At 34.5% G+C, this 22,144-nt stretch overlaps 1 pseudogene; it reads right to left on the minus strand.

Annotated features, from left to right (window-relative positions):
* Nucleotides 1–15,871: 15,871 nt before the first annotated feature.
* Nucleotides 15,872–15,990, minus strand: LOC112471531 (annotated as a pseudogene).
* Between the last annotated feature and the right edge of the window lie 6,154 nt (nucleotides 15,991–22,144).

Raw genomic sequence — 22,144 nt, forward strand, 5'->3', positions numbered from 1 at the left:
ACTGGTTCCCTTTTATGTTTTCTATCTCTATTTTTATGTTTTCTGTATGTTAAAATTCTCACTGAGTTCATCTACTCTTTCTCTAAATTCCTTGAGCATCCTTGTAACCAATGTTTTGAACTCCGCATCTGGTAGTTTGCTTGTCTCCATTTTGTTGAGTTCTTTTTCTGGAGCTTTGTTCTGTTCTTTCATGTGAGACATGTTTCCTTGTCTACCCATTTTATCTGCCCCTCTGTGTCTGTTTCTATGTATTAGGTAGGGCTCCTAAGTCTCCTGGTTTTAGTAGAGTGGCTTTATATAGTAGGTGTCCTGTGGGGCCTGGTGCCTCAGTCTTCCCTGGTCACTTAAGTCAGATGTTCAAGGTATGTCTCATGTATGGGTTATATGTGCCCTCCTGCTATTATTGAGCCTTGGTTGCTGTTAGCACTTCGATGGGAGAGATTGACCCTTGGGCTGATTGGTTGTGAGAACTGACCAGTAAAGGGCTGACCCTCATGAACAGGATTCACTTTAGTAGGGCTCTGATGCCTGCCCAGTCTGCCCTTGGGGGTGTGTCCTCCTCAGATGCAGCCCTGGGTGGTGCTCTGGCTCTTTAGCTGATAGAAACAGGCCACTGGAGATGTCAGCCCAAGGGCCTCCTGGGAGGGTCCCGGCTGTGGGCCAAGTTCAGCTGCAGCCTGTCCACTTCTAGGACTACCTGTTAAAAGTTGCTAAGCAATTTGCAGATGGCTGCCATCCATGCTGGGCTTATAGGTACCTCAAGAGGCCAAACCAGGAACTGAGTCTGGCTGCCACTAGTGATGAGCTTGGGGCTGCTCAGCAAAAGGTACAGGGCACACTGAGGCCAGATGCTGCATTGGATTTTGTCAGCCTTTGAGAGATTTTAAGAAAGTCCACTGCATGAGCCAAGACAGATCTTTTCTATAGAATAAACCGCTGGAGGAGGCATGGGTGAGCTCCCAAGATGGGAGGGGAGCTGTCCTAGAGAATCACCTGAGCAGATTGATTGAGACTCAGATATGGTGGCCACCTGTATCCACATGCTGCGGGAAGGAAGGCTCAACAAGTGTACAATGGTTACTGCCCAGCGCTTCTGTCTGGAAGAAAACCACCCTTCTAGCGCTTTCCCTGATGCCAATCAACTCAGTTCCTTCCCTTGTATCCTTGGTGCCTTTCCAGCTGTTGCCCCAGCACTAGAGCTCAGAGTGAGTGTGTCCATCAGTGAGTAAGTCCACATATGGGCACTTTAAGAAGAATGTCTGCAACTCTCACACTTTTGTCTCACTCAGCTACAATCTCTATTGGTTTTCACAGCTAGAGGTTGTGGGGACTTCTTTTCTTGGTACTGGAACTCTGGGCTGGAGAGCCCAGTGTGGAGCGGGGACCCCTCACTCCTCTGGGGAGGGAGGGACCACTGCAGCCTAGATATCTCTCCTGATTCTTGACTGCCATACCCAGTTGTAAGACTATCCTGTTTCACGTCTCCATCTCCCCTACTAGTCTTGATGTGACCTCTTGTGTATGTCCTCAGTTGTAGGACTTTTGTTCAGACAGACCTCAGGTGATGCCCAGTGATGATTGTTCTGTAGTTTTGTTATAATTTTAATGTGGTCTATGCCATCTTGACCAGAGGCCCCTCCTCCATTAATAAGTTTATTTAAAGACAATCTATTAGGCCTTTATTTTTTATTTCTGACCACCTTTGTAATTTCATGGTAAAAGACAAGAAAGGAAAAAATATTCATAGTAAATATTTGACATTTACTTGAACTACATTAACAAATATTTAATTACTGTTATTGCAAGCCCGTTATACATGTAGTATAAATTATTTGGGACCTAGAAAAATACCTGGAAAATGGAAGTCATATAGCAAATATTTAATGACTGACTGTTTCATGAAAGCTATTACATTTGAAGTGATGAGTAGAGAGTGACATTGTAGCACATAGAATTATATGCTGAGTCAGACTCATTCCCTAATTAAATGACTGGAAATTTAAATTTATGTTTAAATTTACAAATTACCACATATCAGAGACCTTAAGGGCCTCTCAAGTATTCTTGGAACTATGAAGATTAGGTTATTCATAAACTAATCATTATGATATATTTTAAAAAGATGTGTGGGTAAGGCAGAATAGTTTTTTTATTTTTATTTTTTTTAAGGTTATGGATCTTGGAATCTCAGAGATCTAGATTTGAATTTTAGATCTACTACTTTCTTGTGTGAATTATCTATATTATTTAACTTCTTTAAATATCCAATTTATCATCTCTAAAGGAGAATATATTCTTCAGAAAAATGGTTCTGATAAATAAATGAAATAACACACACATGTACATAGTCAGAACCCAATAAATGTCAATTCTGCTTTATCATCTGATAATCAAATTTTCTATATCAAAAAACTGTGAATATTTGCATTTCTATACATGTATACACTCAGGTAATTCACCACTCAGATGAAAGAAGGTGAGTCTATCCAATATCCAGCATGCTCCCTCGTGCTTCCTCTCAGTTGGTATACACTTAATAACTGCTATTTTAATCTCTATCATTATAGATTGTTTTTTTCTACTTCGATCTTAATTATTTATGTAGATGCTTGTTTCTGGTTTCTTTAGCTCAATCTTTTTATTTTATTTTATTTTATTTATTAGTTTCAAGTATACAGTGCTTGGTTAGACATTTATATAGTTTATACAATTCCCCTAATTGCTCTTTCTCTCCTCTGGCTCTACACTTAGCCATTATATTAATGCTAACTGTACCCTATGCCATGCTCCCAATCCCCATGACCATCTATCAACTACTAATTTGTACTTCTTTAAACCTTCACCTTCAACCCCTCTCCCCTCTGGCCATCACCAGATTGTCCTCTATATTTGTGAGTCTGTTTTTGATTTGTTTGTTCTTTTTGTTCCTTAGATTCTGCATATAAGTGAAATCACATGGTATTTATCTTTCTCTATCAGACTTATTTCACACAGCATAATAACTTCTAGTTCCATCCATGTCATTGCAAATGGTAGGATTTCATTTTTTTAAATAGCTGAGTAATATTCCATTGTATATATGAACCATAACTTCTTTATCCAATCATCTGTTGATGAGCATTTAGGTTGCTTTCATATCTTGGCTATTGTAAATTGTGCTGCCATGAATATAGGGGTACATAGATCTTTATGAACTTATTTTTTTGGTTTTCTTTGGATAAATACCTAGAAGTGCAATTGTTGGGTCAAAAGTTATATCCATTTTTAATTTTTTGAGAAACCTCCAGACTGTTTTCCATATTGACTGTACCAATTTGCAATCTCACCAACAGTGTATGAGAGTTCCTTTTTCTCCACATTCTTGAAATCACTTGTTCTTTGATTTATGGATGATAGGCATTCTGACAGGTGTGAGGTGATATTTCATTGTGGTTTTAATTTCCATTTCACTGATTATTAGTGACATTGAGTATCTTTTCATATGTCTTTTGGCTGTCTGTAAAATACCTGGGAATCAAATTAACCAAAGAGGTAAAAATCTGTTCTCAGAAAATTATGTCACTGTAAAAAGAAATTAAAGAAGATACAAATAAATAGAAGCATATACCGTGCTCATGGATAGGAAGACTCAACATCATTAAAATGGCCATACTAACCAAAGTAATCTATAGATTCAATGCAATCCCTATCAACATACCAATGGGATTTTTCAGAGAGCTTGAACAATAATCCTAAAATTTATATGGAACTATAAAAGACCCAAATAGCCATGGCAATCTTGAAAAGAAGAACAAAGTTGGAGGTATCACACTATCTGATATCAAATAATATTACAAGAGTACAGTAATCAAAACAGCATGGTAGTAGTATAAAAACAGATACATTGATCAATGGAACAGAATAGAGAGCCCAGTAATAAATCCATGCCTATATGCTCACTTAATGTATGCAAAGGAGGCAAGACTATACAATAGGGTAAAGACAGTCACTTCAATAAATGATGCTGGGAAAATTGGATAAGTACATGGGAAAAAAAGAAACTGGACCACCTTCTTACACTATATACAAGAATAGGCTCAAAATACATTAAAGATCTAAATGTAAGACCCAAATCCATAAAACTTCTAGAAGAAAACATAGACAACAAACTATCTGATTTTGCTAATAGTAATCTCTTTAGCTCAATCTTAATGTGTGTGAGATCCATGTTTTTGTCTGTAGCAATAGTTTCTTATTTTTTCCATTGCTCTTGACAATTTTCATTTGTTCGTTCTATGGTTTTTAGGCATTTGGATTGTTTCCAGCTTTTTATTTTTATAAATAACACTGCCACAAACATTTATTGTAGTCTTGTGTATGTCTTTTTGCGGTCAAAAGCACTCATATCTTCTTGAGATATATTTTATTTGCAGTTATAAGACGTGTGTGTGTCCATGTGATAGACACTGCCAAACCATTTTCCAAAGATTATGTACCAGTTTACAATCCCATCATAAATGTCTGAGAGTTCCAGTTGTTCTGTATCCTCAATACTTGATATGAGTCAGTACTGCTATTGTGAATAAAATAAAAATATACATATATGTATAATTTAAGCCATTTCTGTGAGAGATGTAATGTCTCGTTGTGATTTCAATTTGCAAGTCTCTGGTGACTAAAGATGCCAAATGTTTTTTCATATGTTTATTATCTCTATGCATATCATTTTTGGTGATGTTTCTTTTCAAATTTTGCTCATTTAAAAAATTAGGTTATTGGTCTTTTATTGACTTGTAGAATTCTGAGTTCAAGTCCTTTACTGGACCTAAATATTAGGAATATCTTCTTCCAGTCTGTAACTTGTTATTTCATTTTATTATTATTTTTTTGATAACAAACTTTTTATTTCAACATTTTTTCCTTTATAGTTATTGGTTTTATGTCCTGTTTAAAAAAATTTGCCTATCTAAGGTCAAAAAAATATTGTATTATGTTTTCTTTTAGAAGCATTTTGTTTTATTTTTCATATTTAGGACTATGAGCTATCTCAAATTACTTTTGTATATGATGTGAGGTAAAAGTCATTTTCATTTTTTTTTCCTTTATAGATATCTAATGGACCAGCACAATTTATTGAAAGGCTGTCCTTTCAATTTCAACTGCAGTGTACTTTGTTGTAACTTGTATATGTGTGGGTCTATTTCTAGATTCTATAGTATCTCTCACATATCAATTCAGATGCTGATACATGGCATGTATGTGCATAGGCTGTTGATTTGGACCAAACTGAGCCAGAATCTAAGGAGAATGGACTAAATAGTCCAATATCACAGTGGGTGATATTGAGGAATGGGGAATGGACTTGGGGATAGGGTTTGTGGCCCACAATGGAAACTAAAATTTTCATTATGAGTCATTCTTGGACAGAGAAATGCTGAAAAATAATAGCTGTAGATTTTTGAATCTTGGGATTTTTTTTTTCCTAAGAAAAACTCCTTGATACAAACTGACTGACTTTGATGCTCCCAAGTTATTTCATTTAAATTCAATTCTTAACTATCTATTATTTAGAGAAAAGATTGTTCTTTTAGAACATGTCTGAATCTGATGTATTCCCACAAAAAAAAAAAAGTAAGGCTATTCAAAATACTATTAAAGGTGTATTGCAAGTAAGAGCTCTGTTTTCTGTTTCCATTTTTTTTTTTAAAAGAAAATACAAGTTATTTGATGATTCATTCAGTTTGCTTTGAGTAGTCTTTTATCACAGGTATCAAAGGGAGTTTTCTTTGAAGCACATCTTTGCTGAGACATAAAAACACAAGTTGGCTAAAGCCGATAAGTTTGCTAGAGTGACTTAGTCTGGAATATAGGAAGAAACAAGAGGCTTTCTCAATTGTATTACACATTTTTTTTCTCCTGAGGTAGCATTAAAATCTATCATTTTCTTATTAAATTCAGACTATGTTTCAACAGTATTGTGTTTAGCTCCAAAAGAGCAAAACTGGGAGGTTAAATGTGAATCATAAAACTCTGTTTCTCAATAAAAGAATCGGGTAGGTGGCAAAGGCTATGGCCAATAAGAGTTGATATATGGTGGTCATTGATTCTATATAATATTCTGAAGGTTTCTTTTTCATATTTTCTTTTCCAAAAAAAAGAAAAAAATTAGACAGGATTTCAGTTAGTATTTTGAATAAGTTGTTTATGTTCTTAAGGGGCAATACAACAGAATAGTTCAGCCTTTATAAAATAGATCATTATCATTGTTCTAAAGTAGCATAGTAATAAAAACCCCAAAATATACCAGTGGGCCTAGTAACTGATAGCTATTATCACGATCTAAAAAGTCTGATAGGTTTATAGAGAGATTCATGAAAAGATCACCTCATATTCATTTCAATATACTGAATTTTATCACCTTTGTAATTTATTTTCACCAATTCATCCTACTTTAGCATATTGCAGATAGGTTTTTGATGTAATTAGTTTGTCATGAATATAGCAACTTTCTAAATATTTAATATATTAGTTATAGAGCATAATACTGAGAATATTATTCTTAAAGCATCTATCCTTGGAATATATCTTCTCCTTCAGCCCTTTAGCTCTGTAATCAACACTGCTGGTCAAACATACTACACAGTAGTGTCTTATGGAATCTTAATTTTTTTTTTAAAGATAATTTCTATTTCTGGACAAGTAGGTTTTAATCTGCACTAGGGAATCACACACTCACAAAAACATTTATCAACCATAAATTTAGTCAGGGTACTAGCAGAAAACAGAAGATACATTCTAAGGGTTAACTGATATGAGTTAAATGAAGGGACTAATTATGGAAATGTAGGCAGAATTAAAACACAGCAAAAGGGTACAGTGAAGCATTCAGGGGCCCACTACAACGAAAAGCCATGACTACTTTAACACCTGATGGGATAAGGATAGAAAGTGGTTGTATCAGAACCCAGTGATAGCTGTAGCTGTGGGAGATGGGCTGCATGACAGTAGTGAACACACAATGAGGAACACAACCACTGTCAAAATCATCGGTTGGGAGGGAGGAAACTGAGATGTAGCAGAAATCAGTGCTGAATAACTTTGTCCTCCTACTCTTTTTCTCTTGGTAGTGCCTCTTATTGGTTGAAACCAACAAGACGCCATAGGGCAAGAGATACCAGGTGCTATAGTTTTGAGGCAAAGATCTATGTATATTACAGGGCAAAGAATGGATCCAGAAGGGTAAAAATAAGTGCAGAATAACTGGCACAGTCCATCTTTTTTTTCCCAATTAGCATTCATTCCTGTTCTTCATTTAGACAAATTTGAAACACAAAGGAAAAATCCCCAAACACAGAAGAAATACAAAATCTTGTTAACTACATAATCACTTTGGAGAGATGTCACTGTATCTAGAGTCTTACTAGAAACTAATTGTAATATTATTGAGCATCAGTGCCCTTCACATAAAGTATAAAGGTGAATGGAAAGGAGAAAAATGATTAATATGAAACATCTGATTATAGTGCTTGCTTCTATAGCTGATTATAAGCTTACATTAAAAGGCTTGTTGAAAATTATAGCTCCATTCTTTGGCTATCAGTTTCATATTCCCATTATTCTCTGCCAACATCAGTTGGTGAGTTATTTTTCCAAATGAAGTAACCCAAGAAGCTAAGTCTTTAGTGATCCTATCTTGATTATGTTGCCCCAATTTCCCATTGGTAGCTAATGAAAAAATGACTGTACTAACAGGTGCCACAGTGAGTTGCCTGGATTTCAAATTTTTCTTTGCTCCCACTAGTTGGAAACAATCAAATTTCTCTTTGGTAATCGAATTAATTATTCAAATAAATACACTGACCACCTTCTTTGCTTGTCGGTTCATCAAAATGAGAAGCTCAAGATAGCCCAAGGTCAGTCTGGATTTCTATTTCAATGGAGCAATGACTATATTCCCTGGTGGAAGCATCAGCTTTCCATGCATAATGAGGTCACTTTGAGCGCATTATTAGGTATAAGAGTAAGAAGGGCTAATCCCATATCCACTCCTTGTTTCTCATATCCATGCAGTTCATCTACTGGCTTAAAGCACATTCTTCATCCTGTAGAACAGCACTACAAACTCACAGGGTGTCTTCACTTACCTAGTGTCATTCTTGAGAGTTTGGTGGCCAGTTCATCAATTTGTCAACCAGCTGCTTTCTGGCGAATATGATAAGACCAGGGAACACCTTGAGAGGAGCACATTGATATATTTTCTTCATGTTAAAATTTGTCCCCTCAGCAAAAGTGATTTTTTTTTAGGATACTAAGATGATGAATAGGCATTTTGTTAATACCTGCGTAGTAATATTGATAGAGTTTTGCAAACACAAAAGTAAATATGTATCTGAGAAAAGACTTGGTAATAAAAGGGGTCCAAAGTAATCACCTTCACCTGGTGAATGACTGACTCCTCAGGAAATGGTCATATTGAGGGCTTCACCTTCACTTTTGTTGGCATGCTGGATACTCAGCGGTAGTTGTGATTAGATCAATCTTAGTAAAGGGAAGTGTATGTTGTCTATGTTATTAAGCCCAAGTATAGCCTCCATTCCTGCCACTATGGCTACTTTGTAAATGGGTCCATTAAACAAGCAATTTAACAACCAGGGATGGAATCTGACTTATATCCACACAACAGGTAATTTAGTTCACTTGATTGGTGAGAGCTCTGTAATCAAAACTGCTGAGAAAATTTATGTGGGCCAGGAATATTTTCACACTCTGTCCATTCTGAAATGTGTATTCATAGTCTTCTCTTCTAGATTCCCTTTTCACTCATTTTCCAATCTTGTTCTTTTCAATATCATGACCATTAACTGTTATCTACTAACTATGAAATAATGCAGATTTTACATACAGCTCTTCTTCCAGATATCTACAGGAAGTGGACAGATATATATACTGACCGAAGATTCTCATCCCAATTTTCCAGGTTCTATTTCTTTTTTGTAAATTTATTTATTTATTTTAATTAATTTCAAGTATATAGTACATTGGTTAGACATTTATATAGTTTATAAAATGATCCCCCTAATTACTCCTTCTCTCCTCTGATTTTCTACCTAGCCAATATATTAATGCTAACTGCATTCCCTATGCTGTGCTCCCCATCCTCATGACCATCTATCAACTACTAATTTGTACTTCTTTAACCCTTCACTCCATTCTCCCAGTCCCTCTGTCCATCACCAGATTGTCCTCTATATTTGTGAATCTGTTTTTGATTAGTTTGTTCTATTTGTTCCTTAGATTCCACATATAAATGAAATCATATGGTATTTATCTTTCTGTCTGACTTATTTCACTCAGCATAATAACCTCTAGATCTATCCATGTCATTGCAAATGATAGGATTTCATTTTTTTAATGGCTGAGTAATTTTCCATTGTGTATATGAACCATAACTTCTTTATCTAATTGTCCGTTGATGGGCATTTAGGTTGCTTCCACATCTTGGCTATTGTAAATTGTGCTGCCATGAATATTAGGGTGCATAGATCTTTACGAACTTATTGTTTTGGTTTTCTTTGAATAAATCCTCAGAAGTACAATTGCTGGGTCAAAAGGTATATCCATTTTTAATTTTTTGAGAAACCTCCAGACTGTGTTCCATGGCAGCTGTACCAATTTGTAATCCCACCAACAATGTATGAGGGTTCCTTTTCCTCTGCATCCTCGCCAACACTTGTTGTTCTTTGAAAGGTTCTATTTCTTTCTAACGAGTGTTGTTAAAGTTAGCATAAGAAGTCTGAATGAATTATACATTTAGCTGGCATTGCATCTCTATAGCATTTACAATCAGGCTTTGTGTCAAGCTTTGATCCATAATTATGTCTACATTCTAGCTACATGAGAAAAGCTTCGTAGAGGCTTTCTGCAACTTGAAAAGGAATGTCAGGTTTTGAGTTAATTCGTGTGTGTTTGTGTGTCAGTCAAAAACAATAGATATATTCCAGATTTTTAAATTCACAGTGTCAATGTAGTAATTAAGTGCCACAGCAAATTAATCTCCCAAAGCCTCTTTCCATTGCGCTCCATCTTATGCCACCTGTGATAATTTGAGCAACCATGGTGCCACTGCAACCATGGAGTACCAGTGTTCTATTGCCCCCTAGAAAAGAGTTCATTTGTGTGTTCATCAAATATGTGAGACATTAGTTCTGAAATCCAAATTCAAAAGTCAATTTCCTGAGAGTGTCCCTGGAAAAATTATTGTATCAGCCATGTCTCTGGCAAAAATTATGAGCATGACATACTCATTAAAGAGATTACAGAGATGAGATTATTTACAAAGTGAGGGCAGGGTTAAAAGTAACAGTAAGAAGGATAAAGCCCCTGATAATTAGCAACAATTATTATGGAACAGTTACCAAGTTGCAGTTGTTACCATGCTTAATTCTAAGGAGAAAAAGAGGGATCAATTGTTATTGGAACTCACTGAGAGGAGACGCCTGATCAAGTGATGACCAGGTAGAGAATCTCCTAGCCGTATCAATCTTGTAGGCCACCAGTGAGAAGCTAACAGGCTCTTTCCTGCTTCCTGCTTTCCTTTCAGTCCTTTCTATTGGTCAAATGCACCTGGAAAACAGAAGGAAGGGATCCTGACTAATACAATTGATAAAGTTCAACAACCAAGGACAGAGAAGGATGGAGCATAGATCTAAAAGAATATGTGGAGGAAATCCAACACAAAGCACAAATTATGTTTTTGACTAATAGATTCTTTATGATTGGCCTATTTCCATCTTATTATTTTAGCTACAATTCTACATTTTTTGATTACAAAAAGTAATATTTATAATGTTTTTTGAAATTGTGATACAGTAAATTTTACCAATTGACTGCCAGCCACTGGAAGATAGTCACCATGAGAGTGGAGGATTTCCTGCTCCAATCAGATATGTAATAATTTACTAGTGCTCTTGAACAAAGGACCACAAGCTGAGTGGCTTAAACAGAAATTTATTATCTCACAGTTCTGGAGGTTGTAAGTCCATCATCAAGGTATTGGCAGTTGGTTCTTTCTGAGGGCTGTGAGGAAGAATCTGTTCCATGCCTCTCTCCAAGCTTCTGGTGGTTTTGGTATGTTTGGACTCTTAGGATGCTTATAGGAGCATCATCCCATCTCTGCCTTCATCTTCACACAATATTCTCCTCATGTATGTGTGTGTTTCTGTATCCAAATTTATCCTTTTTATAAGTCTACCAGTTATATTGGAGTAGGGGCCCAATATATGACTTCATCTTAACTAATTACACTTACAATGACGCGTTTCCAAATTAAGTCATATTCTGTAGTACTGGAGATTAAGGGTTCAACACGCAGATTTTGGAGGAACATAATTCAACTCATAACAAATCCTAATGCTGAATACAGTATATGGCCTAGACTAGGTGCCGATAAATATCTTTGAATGTATGAGTAGTAGAAGTATAAAAAATAACCCATTTATCTATTTTTAAAAATGTTGGGGGTGTTAAATCTTATACTTTATTAATTTATATCTAATTCTCCTAGAAACTATTAATTTAAGTTAAGAAGCTTGGGCTGGTATCAGATAGAGTCTTCTATTTGTCTCTAATGATTAATTAATGATATGGTACCATATTAGGTAATAAATTCTTCTACTCAAGTTCTACCTCTAGTGGTGCACACTCAGCCAGTTTCAGAAACAGAAATCTCTCAAACCCGTAAATGTCATACTGACCTCTGAATGATCAGTTTACTTCCTGCATAAAGAGGTTTGATTGAAAAATTATTGCTTGGGATGGTTACCTGCAAGTGCTTTTGAAGCTCATAAAATAATGCAATTAGTTTAAAAACAAATTTTAATATTTATTCCAATGATAACCTACGCAGAAGAACAATTAAGGTAATTTTGCGAGCACTTTTTGAGTCATTTATTGAAGTTAATTTCATTTGCTGTCCTGCTGCCTGTCCTGCTGCCTCTCCTGCTACCTCCTACATTTAAATCCATCTTTACTTTCTAAAATTCACAGGCAGTGTTTTCTTTTCCAACATTTAAAATTCACAGAATGGTTTTTCTTTTCAAATAAACAATATCCAACATTTTTGAAAATGGAAACAAATATTCTGATATTTTCAGTTTCCCATTCTAATTTTCTCCTTTGCTAAATCTTGAATAGCAATAATATGTTTATAAAGCTTTTCTGCAGGAGCCCATCCATAATACCTTACAATGCAGTGCTGTATGAGAGCCCTTGACTTGGAATCCAATTCGTGAGTTAGAAATTGAGTTAGAAATTCAGGTATTAAATAAGATAAGGTTATATATCACCATGTATAAGCAAGGGTTAATATTATTTTCTGTAATTACTTAGCTGTTATTTGATCCTTTCATCTTCACTACAGTACTATTATAGACTTCACTTAACAGGTGAGGAAATTTTTAGAAAGATTAATTAATCTGCCCGAAGACATGGCTTGGTAATGGTAGCTGATGTAGATTTAGAACGACAGCTATCCGCTTTCAGAGCCCACAATCATTTATACCATTGTGTACAATTTAAGAGCAATTCAACAAAGTAGGCATGCTGGGCCCTTCTCTAACCACATCCTCTTTCTCTGCCTTAAACTCCCTTTGCCCAGATAACTAAACAACCTCTACTCATCTTTTGGGATTCTGTTTTGACATCAATTAAGCAGAGATACTTTTCCTGCTCACACTTGTCATTTCTCCTCAGTGAAAATTATTTCACTCATAATTTCTTGTTTATTGTCTGCTTTCTTCATGAGATGGTAAACTCTGTTAGAACATGGATTGCCTGATTTGTTTAGCACCATATCTTTAGCACAAATAACAGTTCCTGACTGTATTTTATACTTGTTCTTTGATACACAGATAAGTAAGGACACACATGACACCTGTGCGTTTTGCACAGGGCCTAGAAGGCAAAGATAGAGTCCTGCAAGTCTCAGTGAGTCCAAAGGACAATTTAGACAGAACTGTTAGGGTTTGTAAAGAAAGTGCCTCTTTATTTTCAAATACTTTGAAAATTTATGCACAATGCTTATTTAGAGGCCTTTAAGACTCCTTGAAATGCTATAAAAATATATACACGTATATAACACATAATACCCTTTCTACTAAGCTATAAAAATTGATGAATTTGATCAAAATAAGAATTAGTACTCTGAAAAACACTAGTTCTTATAAAATTTTCAATTTTAATTGGAATTCTTATTCACAGCATGTGTTTATACAAACATGGAACCTATGCTTTGCATCTCCCATTTTAGAGATAATAGTTTACTTAGGAGATTAGATCTATTTAAAATTCATCTTAATAAGGTTTTAATGAAAGCATGAATTACAAATAAGAACTAAAACAATTTTCATTCAAGTGTATCATATTATTTGTTCATAGTAGGATAATTAAACTTAAGACAATCTATTAACACTTGATGCTTATTACTATGGAAAATCAATAGGTTAGCTCTTCAAATATATGTCCAATAACTTCTAGTCAAATGGTTCTCAAACCTGAACATCAGAATCATTGGGGGAGCATTATAGGAAAACACAAATAATAGCACTCCATTTCTGGAGAATCTTAGCATGTCTGGGTTGGGGTCCTGAAATCTTCATTTTTGAGGAATTCTCCAGGGATTTAGATTTTCACATGGGTTTTGAAACAACCAAACTTTTAATACATCTTACTTTGCTTTATATATAAGCCATTTTTTAATGATACATTAGCAACTTGGGGAAATGAATTATTTTAGACAGCAGTCACACAAAATTTCATAGTTCTTTTTTTAATCAAAATATTAGGGTTGAGAACTTTTATTCATCCTTTATTTAAGTAAAATGGAATGAAAGGATAGTCAGTAATCTTGGGACTAAAATTAATATAATGGAACTTGGGTACTATTATTTTATGCACTGAATCTGTACTAGAGCTTCTATTTCAAAGTGTAGTAGGAGGCCATGTAAAACTCAATTTGGCTCTTATATATAATCTCTCCTCAACATTTGCTTTTTTTTTGTAAAAGTAGAATAAAGATTTATGACCATAAAATTGAGCTAAAAATGTGTATAAAGAGTATGTAATTTTCAAATCTTAATTTTGCTATTTCTTAACCTAAATCCAAAATTACTTTCAAAAGTCTCCATTATACCTTTATTATATAATGCTTCATTTAAGAAGCCAAGTTTTGGAAGAAAGTGTAGGAGAATTTTACTTAGAGCCATTATGCAAGAATACCAGAACTACCTTAGCCAAACTTCACAGAAATGATGCACAAAGAGATGGAGGTGGGATGGGAGTGAGCTTTTATTTCTTATGAATGCTGTTTTTTTTTTCCCTTTGAAATGCTATATTTAACTGTGAAGCCATTTTCTAGGTCCCAACAGTATTTGTGTGAGCTAAAAGCTCAATAAATGTTTTTCTACAGCAATCTCCAAAGTGTCTGATAGAAGTGTTAACAACGACAGAAAAGGAAGCTTAGAGTGGTGTTTACCACGATAAAGTGACATTATGGTCATAGCCAGTCTGAATGAAGCTACAAGCAAATCACAAATTATAGCTGGCTCAAGGATAGATGATTCTCTGTTGAACAAGAATCACAAAATCTGATGGCTCATCTTTGTGTGCCGAATTGGGTTAATTTCTAAATATTTTCATGTCTCAATTTTGTCTCCTAAAAACCTAGAATTGATAAGTTAGTTTGGAAGTTGGGAAAGGTGAGTTTGCAGATTCATATATTAAACTTTAAAAAAAAAATGTACTGTATGATCCCAGGAAATATTGAGAAGCAGGAAAAAGATGCAATAGAGATTTTCTTATTTGTAGTATTTCCAGTTCTCATTTTAATTGGAAAAACAATTTAGTTCTTAGTTTCTAATTGTTCTTCCAGCAATTGGATTTGTCACATAATTACAGCACAAAGATCATACATTAGAGAAGCTTGAACATTACTATTTCAAATAGTCTTTGGATATTTGTGGATTTAACATTTGAGGTTTCAAAAATTTTTCAGTTTGTGTCATGTAAAAATTTATTATTTGGACAAAGCACAGATTCGAACTTCATGTGTTGAGACACTGAAGCCTGTCACTGTTATAGGCACTTAGCCAACTGGGTCTCAAGTCACCTTTGGGAATCTACTCATTGTTACCTCTGAAACAAGTGAGATGAGGTCTCAAGCACTTTATATCTCACAAAAAAGTAAAAGACAAATTTTATATAAGCTGAAAAAGTAGTTAAGTTGAAATACACACACATACCTAGGCTTGGAAACAAAGTTTGAAAAAAATTGGGAGCCTGTAGTCACATTTCTACATTTTTGAGAGTATAGAGATTTATCATCTCTTGAGTGTCAAGGTTTATCTCTTGAATGTCAGAATGTCTCAGGTAGGAGTCTTGACCTTGGTGGGATGAAATTTATTATTTCTTTTCATCAAAGTTATTGAACTTTTTAGTACTTTCAATTCAGATTTAAAGGTGGGGAATAATTAAACCCTCATTATCCTCAATCAATTTTTTTCTGCATTGTGCCACCATTAGAATGATAAATTTTAATAATATGCTTCATAGAGTTGAATTCTACTTTCTCTTTCTCTTCTCTACTCTCAATAATTAAAAAGAGATTTTTGTCACAAAAAGGTTTTGTTTGAATCTATGGCTATCAAACATGCATATATGCATGTGCATGCATATATACACAAATTTTAAAAATTTTAAAGAATTATGGAGTTATGTGGATAACTTTGAAAGATAAAAAACCTACAAATTGATTTTTTTTTTTTTTTTAGGCAAGGCATCCCTTGATTGACCTCACAGATTGCAAGGACCTTGTCAGTTTACAATCCCTTATTTTATAGGCCTACGGCACCTGGTCTTCCTAGGTGGTCTCCCATCCAAGTACTACCCAGACCTGACCCTGCTTAGCTTCCGAGATCAGACAAGATTGGGCTCATTTGGGGTGGCATGGCCATAGACAAAAGCTACAAATTGAAATGGTGCATTTATGTTGTTTTACTTGGAAGGATTAAAAGATAAGGATTTATGCTTGTGCCACAATAGCAAAAAGTAAAAAGTAAAGAAGTCAATATAAAAAGCAGTGATTTATAGTAATAAATTATAATGATCTAGAGAAGAGAACTGAGGTTTGAAGCCCCTTTGCAGGTAAGGCAGAGGTGTAGCCTTTATAGGAATGAGTGACAAGCAAATATCACCAGTTTTAATGGAGGAATCTATTCGGGAATCGTGAATTTAGAAATAATCTTGAAATAAAAAGTATACGTATGAGTTAGAAATGATTAATTCAGGGCGCTTCTTTTATTGATTGCAGAGAGAGAAATATTGAAATTTCCAGCTCTAATTGTTTGTGTATTTGTTTAATTCTCTTTCAGGTTCCCTCAGTATTTGTTTCATGTATTTTGATATCCTGTTACTAGATTCCATAGACTTTTAGGATTATTATGATTTCTTAATGAATTGTACCTTTCCCCCCTATAGAATGTACCTTTTTATCTCTAGCAATAGTCTTTCTTCTGCAGTCTACTTTGATATATGTAGCTACTCCAACTTTCTATTGATTTATGATTTATGTTTTCATGGTACACATTTTTTCATCTCTTCACTTTTATTCACTATAAATCTCTACATTCAATGTGGGTTTCTTGTAATAGTATATAGTTAGATTTTATATTTTAATTTACTTTGGCACTCCCTTACATTTTAATTAATATATTTAGACTATTTAAATTTAATGGAATTTGGTAGAAATATTCATTCTTTGTTTTTGTTTTCTAGTTTTCCATCTTCTGTTTGTTTTCTTTTTTTATCCTTTTCTGTCTTACTTCAGAATAATTGAGTATTTTTTGGGTCCTATTTTATCTCTGCTATTGGCTTATTGGCTAGGCTATATATATTTATTTAGTGGTTTATCTCATATCTACAATATATTTTTAGCTTACAATCTACATTCAAATAATACCAAACCAGTTTACATATAATGTAAAAACATTTCATTTTTCTCTTGGCTTTTGTGAAAATGCTGTCATGTGATTTACTTCTACCCAAGTTATAATCTTGACAAACATTTTATTTTTTTTCTATATACTATCAATTATCATTTTAAAAGATTAAAATTTGAGAAAAAATTTAGTATTTACCTTTTTGGTTACCATTTCTGGCCCTCATCATCCCTTTTTGTAGATCCAAATTTCTTTGTGATATTTTTCTTTTGCTGGAATGAATTTAAAAAAAAAAAATTTAAATGCAGTTCAGCTTATTTTGTGTGTAAAAGTCATTTTTTTTGCTTTCACCTTTAAAACATATTTTCTCTGGATATAAAATTATTATTGATGTATTTTTTCTTTAACAACTTATAGCTGTAAATCCATTGTCTTGTGATTTACTTAGACTCTGACAAGAAGTCAGCTATCATTCTTACCTTTAAGAAAACAAAAATATATTTTACATATATATAAATGGGTTTCAAGTGTACAATTCAATAATATGTCATATGTATATTGCATTGTGTGTTCACCACCCAAAGTTAAATTTCCTTTGGTCACCAAATATTTCACCCCCTTTAGCCCTGTCTACCTCACCTTATATCCACCTCCACTTTCTTCTGGTTCTATAGGCTTTACTTTGAGTAATTTTGTTGCTATACCTTCAAGTTCACTAATCTTTTCTTCTGACATGTCCAATTTGTGTTATTTCATAATTATTCAGTTAAAAATTGTATTTTTTATCTCAAGAATTCCATTCGATTCTTTTTCATAGCTTCTTTTTCTTTTCTCATCATATTCTTGTTTCCTTTACATCCCATGCTTAAGATATTTGTATTATATTTTTTAAAGTCTTTAATCTCTGTCATATCTAGGTCTGCTTTTATTAATTAATTGTCTTCCTGATTGTGGGCCATGTTTTCTTTGCTACTTTTCCTACCTGACAAGTCTTTATTGCATGATGGATATTGTAAATTTTACATTGGTGGGTGTGGGTATAGAACAGCCTTTAGTTAGGTTTAATTTAGATGTACATCTGAGGTGATACCCTTCAGAAGTTTTAAATTGCCCTGTAAGTTTGATGTCGCTCCACTCTGGATGGTAGGAATGTGAACTATTCCAATCCCAATGTAAGCTCCAAGTAGTAGGTGACCTACTATTTTCCAGTATTTTATTCTCGGGGCCCATGGAATTTCAATTCATGTTTATCCATCTCAGTATTAAATAAAGACTATAAATCTCTGGAGCTCTTTCTCTAGGTAACTCCCTTGTTTCCATTACTTGACCTGACAAATTCTGGCTGTCTTGACCTCACTGAACTCTTTTCACTGTCTCTTCTGTCCTCAACTTTATAAGGCTTCTGAGTTCCATTCATGTTCACTTTTGTGATCTGCAGCCAAGAAACTGCTTGCACGTAGTAAACTTGGGCAATCATAGAGTCTACTTCATTAATTGCCCTTCTCTCAAGGATCACAGTCCTTTTCTATCTACTTTCCAATGCTTGAGAACATCCGTTTCATGTATTTTGTCTGGTCTTGTAGTTTTTTATGGTGAGAGAGAAATCTCCATGGCAGTTAATTTTTTATGTGTGAAGTAGAAATCCTTTCCAGAAATTTCATAAGCACCTAATTCTTACTCTTCTAGTTACTATTGCTAAGTAAAATTACCCTTAGAATAATCATTTTACTTTGTCCACAGTTTTATATGTCAGAAATTTGGAGTGGTATGGCTAAAAAGTTTTTACTTGAGTCTTCTTATATGTCTGCAGTTAGATGTCATGAAATATCAAATAGATTGAATTTCGGTATAACTTGTTCACATGGTCATGATGGTCTGTGGTTGATGCTGGCCGTCAACTGGTCTTTCCAGCATATTCTTACATGGCATCTGGCTTTTCTCACAGTGACTATCCCAAGTAAATTGGACATAAGTTTTATGGATTTTGATATCTATATTTTGAAGTTATATGGGGTCACTTATAATGTACTCTATCATTGAAAGAGATACAAGCCAATACAGGTTCAAGGAAAGGAGACACCTATCTCAACTCTCAATGGAAGGAGTGTCAAAAAAGTTTCATTTTTTAAAAGACTGCCATATCATTTCTATTAACTTTCTTCCTGCTTGAACTATCTAGAGTGATTTGTTTTACTGACTAAATAAAGACTAACTAAATTCAGAAATTGACGCCATAATTTGGATGCTGCCACAATAGAAATAAAATAGGTGGAGTTCATTTAGCAAATAGTTGACAAACAGCAATGAAAAAGCTGTCATAGCTATCATAGCTAGAGGACTATATAGCCCTTATGCTATGACAGCACAACTGGTCAAATTGCCACTTGTGATAACTTGGAAGGCAGAATCCTTTTAGGAGAAAGTTTGAGAATGACTGTGCTGGCAACTATTGGTGACATTTAGCCAGATGTTACAAGAAAGAGATTAGCTCAAGCAAGAATTGAATGGTTTTCAAGCAGAGATCAAAGCTAACGGAGAAAGTTTAGAGCTCAAGTGCTTTACGAGATTAGAAAAGTTGACTGTTTGCTGAAAGCCAATACTAAGAGTGAGTTTTAGACTGCCTTAGTAACTAAGATCTAATAAGACTCTTTATTAAAGAAGGTGAATCATTTGTGTGGTAATTATTAGATTAAGAATGTTTTTCCCTTACCCAATCCTACTGTTTTAGGCAGCCTTAGTAACATCACCAGTACTTTGGAAAGAGAGAGATGGGGTGAGGAAGTAATAAAATAGATAAGCTTTAGGACATAGTCTAATAAACGACCTTGCATATGCAATTGGCCCTTGAACAACACAAGGGTCAGGGGTACTGATCCTGTTGCACAGTCAAAAATCCACAACTTAATTACTAACAGCAGACTGTTGACTAGAACCCTTACTGAATACATAAAGTCAATTAACAAATTTTGCATGTCATATATATTATATACTATATTCTTATAATAAAGTAAGTTAGGGAAAAGATGATGTTATTAGGAAAATTATAAGGAAAAGAAGATACATTTACAGTACTGTGTGTATTTATTGAAAAAATCCCCATGTAAGTGGACCCATGCAGTTCAAACCCATGTTGTTCAAGGATCAACTGTAGCTGCTGAGGATAGAGAAATAACTAGAAACAAATGAAAAGAACCACTAGCTTAGAAGGACACACTTTGTTAATATTTGGTGATCTTGAAAAAAAAAAAAAGCCCTGGGGCTAAAAGTGACTGCAAAATGTGATCAGCTCTGAAGGAAGGCAGATAGTTCTCATACTTAGCTAGATAATAATGGATATTTAACAAGAACATACTTCAAAGAAGGCAAAAATAGATTTCTCAGAAAACAATTGTTCTCAGAAAGAAGATTTAGGACATAATTAAGAATATTTCCCTATCTCTAGGTATGAGGCCTTCACACTGGCTGCCCAGCAGGATTTCATACTTTCTGTGGCAGCTTTGTGACATCTGTTACCTTCTATTTTAACAGGAGATTTTATTGGGGTCTTATTTTATGTCAGTTTGGTTCCTAGGTTGTTAGATCATGGGAAAATGCATCTGAACGTGATGACAAGAAATGTACATCACCTGCAGTTTCTGGACATTGAATTGAACGCATGAATGGATGAGACTTTGGGGAGAGGGTAAATGAGTTCTATGTGTGAAAATACAAATAACATTTATAAAAGAATATTTATTTGATATTTATATTAAAATAAGAGGATAGAGATTTGCAGCCACTTTGTGTTTATCAACATGAGTTATTTTTGGACACACAGCTAGACTAAGTTCTTCCTTGCAGTTGGATGTGACCATGACCATATGACTAAATTCTGGTTTATAGAATGGGGCTGAAGTGATATAGCCTTTTTCTGCCTTGACCCATGGAAATTGCCTACATAGATCTTCTTACCTTTTCAGTCCCAATATGCTGGTTGAATTATTAGAGAATTTCAAGAATAAATAAAAAAAAGGCCTGAGTCAATTGGATGACCATGTGGAAGACTATTTAACTATGAACTTTTATAGGACTATATATGAAAAAACACTTTTATCATTTTGAGCCACTGAGAGTTTGGAGATATTTCTTTTATAGCAACTAGATTTATATTAAGAAATACATAGTTATTCTAGGAAGTGGGAGGAATGACAGCTTTTAACTAAACCAGATAACATACAGAAATAAAAGGGAACTTTAAGACTTTAGATTCTAAACTCGAGACACAGTTACAGAGCCAGAAAGTCTTTAAGGATACCCTAAAAGATTTCTTATCTTTATAATCATAGGGCCAATGAGGCCTATAACTTGATTCAAACTTATGCTGTGGGAAGCAGAATTACAACACAATTAAATTTACTTGAGTAGTCAAGTCTTATATGTTAGGAAATTGGTTGAGAAAGGATGGGTCACTCAAATTTCATTGAGTCTCTTTTGACACCAGAGGTAGACTGTAATAATCTCACTTAAGGCAAGCAATTTTCAAGAATATGTTAATACTCCTTAAGATATCCCACCAATCCTCATGACTCTCTGTCGGGAGCCTTAAAGCCTGCACCCAAAGATAAAAATCACATCCTGCTACCGAGAACAAACTCTGCTAGCTGTGACCATTTGGGCAGCCAGGGCACTGGGAAGTGCCAGCCTTATCTCGCGTCTTTGATCCCCATTCCATCCCCATTCCGCCGCCTGCAAGGGGGACTAATATAATGTGTGATCTGGGGGAAGCTAAATCTCAAACTTAAATGATTGCAAAATTTTTTTCATTTATATCAACAGAATCCTAGAGAGTATATGTGAGAGATGGATTGTACAAGTATTTAACCAAAGAGAAGAGAGCATAATATTGGACTGAGCTGAACTACTTTATGGGCTTACTTTTCATATAGTTCATAGATTCAAAGTATTAGGTGAAGGAACTAGTAACAAATCATAATGCTTTCTTGGCAGGTTGACTGAAGCTTGGAATAAATGATAACCTACATTAAATCAAGGTGAGATTTCAGAATTTCCTTGCTAAAACATAAAGAAAGAAATCTGAGGACTTAGTAACATAAGATTATTAGACTGGATTTACCATATATTGCCCATTCATTTTCTCCCTCATTATATCCCAGAAAAGATCAGAAGACACTCTT

The sequence above is a fragment of the Pteropus alecto genome, unplaced genomic scaffold (assembly GCF_000325575.1).
Source record: "Pteropus alecto unplaced genomic scaffold, ASM32557v1 scaffold57, whole genome shotgun sequence".
Lineage (NCBI taxonomy): Eukaryota > Metazoa > Chordata > Mammalia > Chiroptera > Pteropodidae > Pteropus > Pteropus alecto.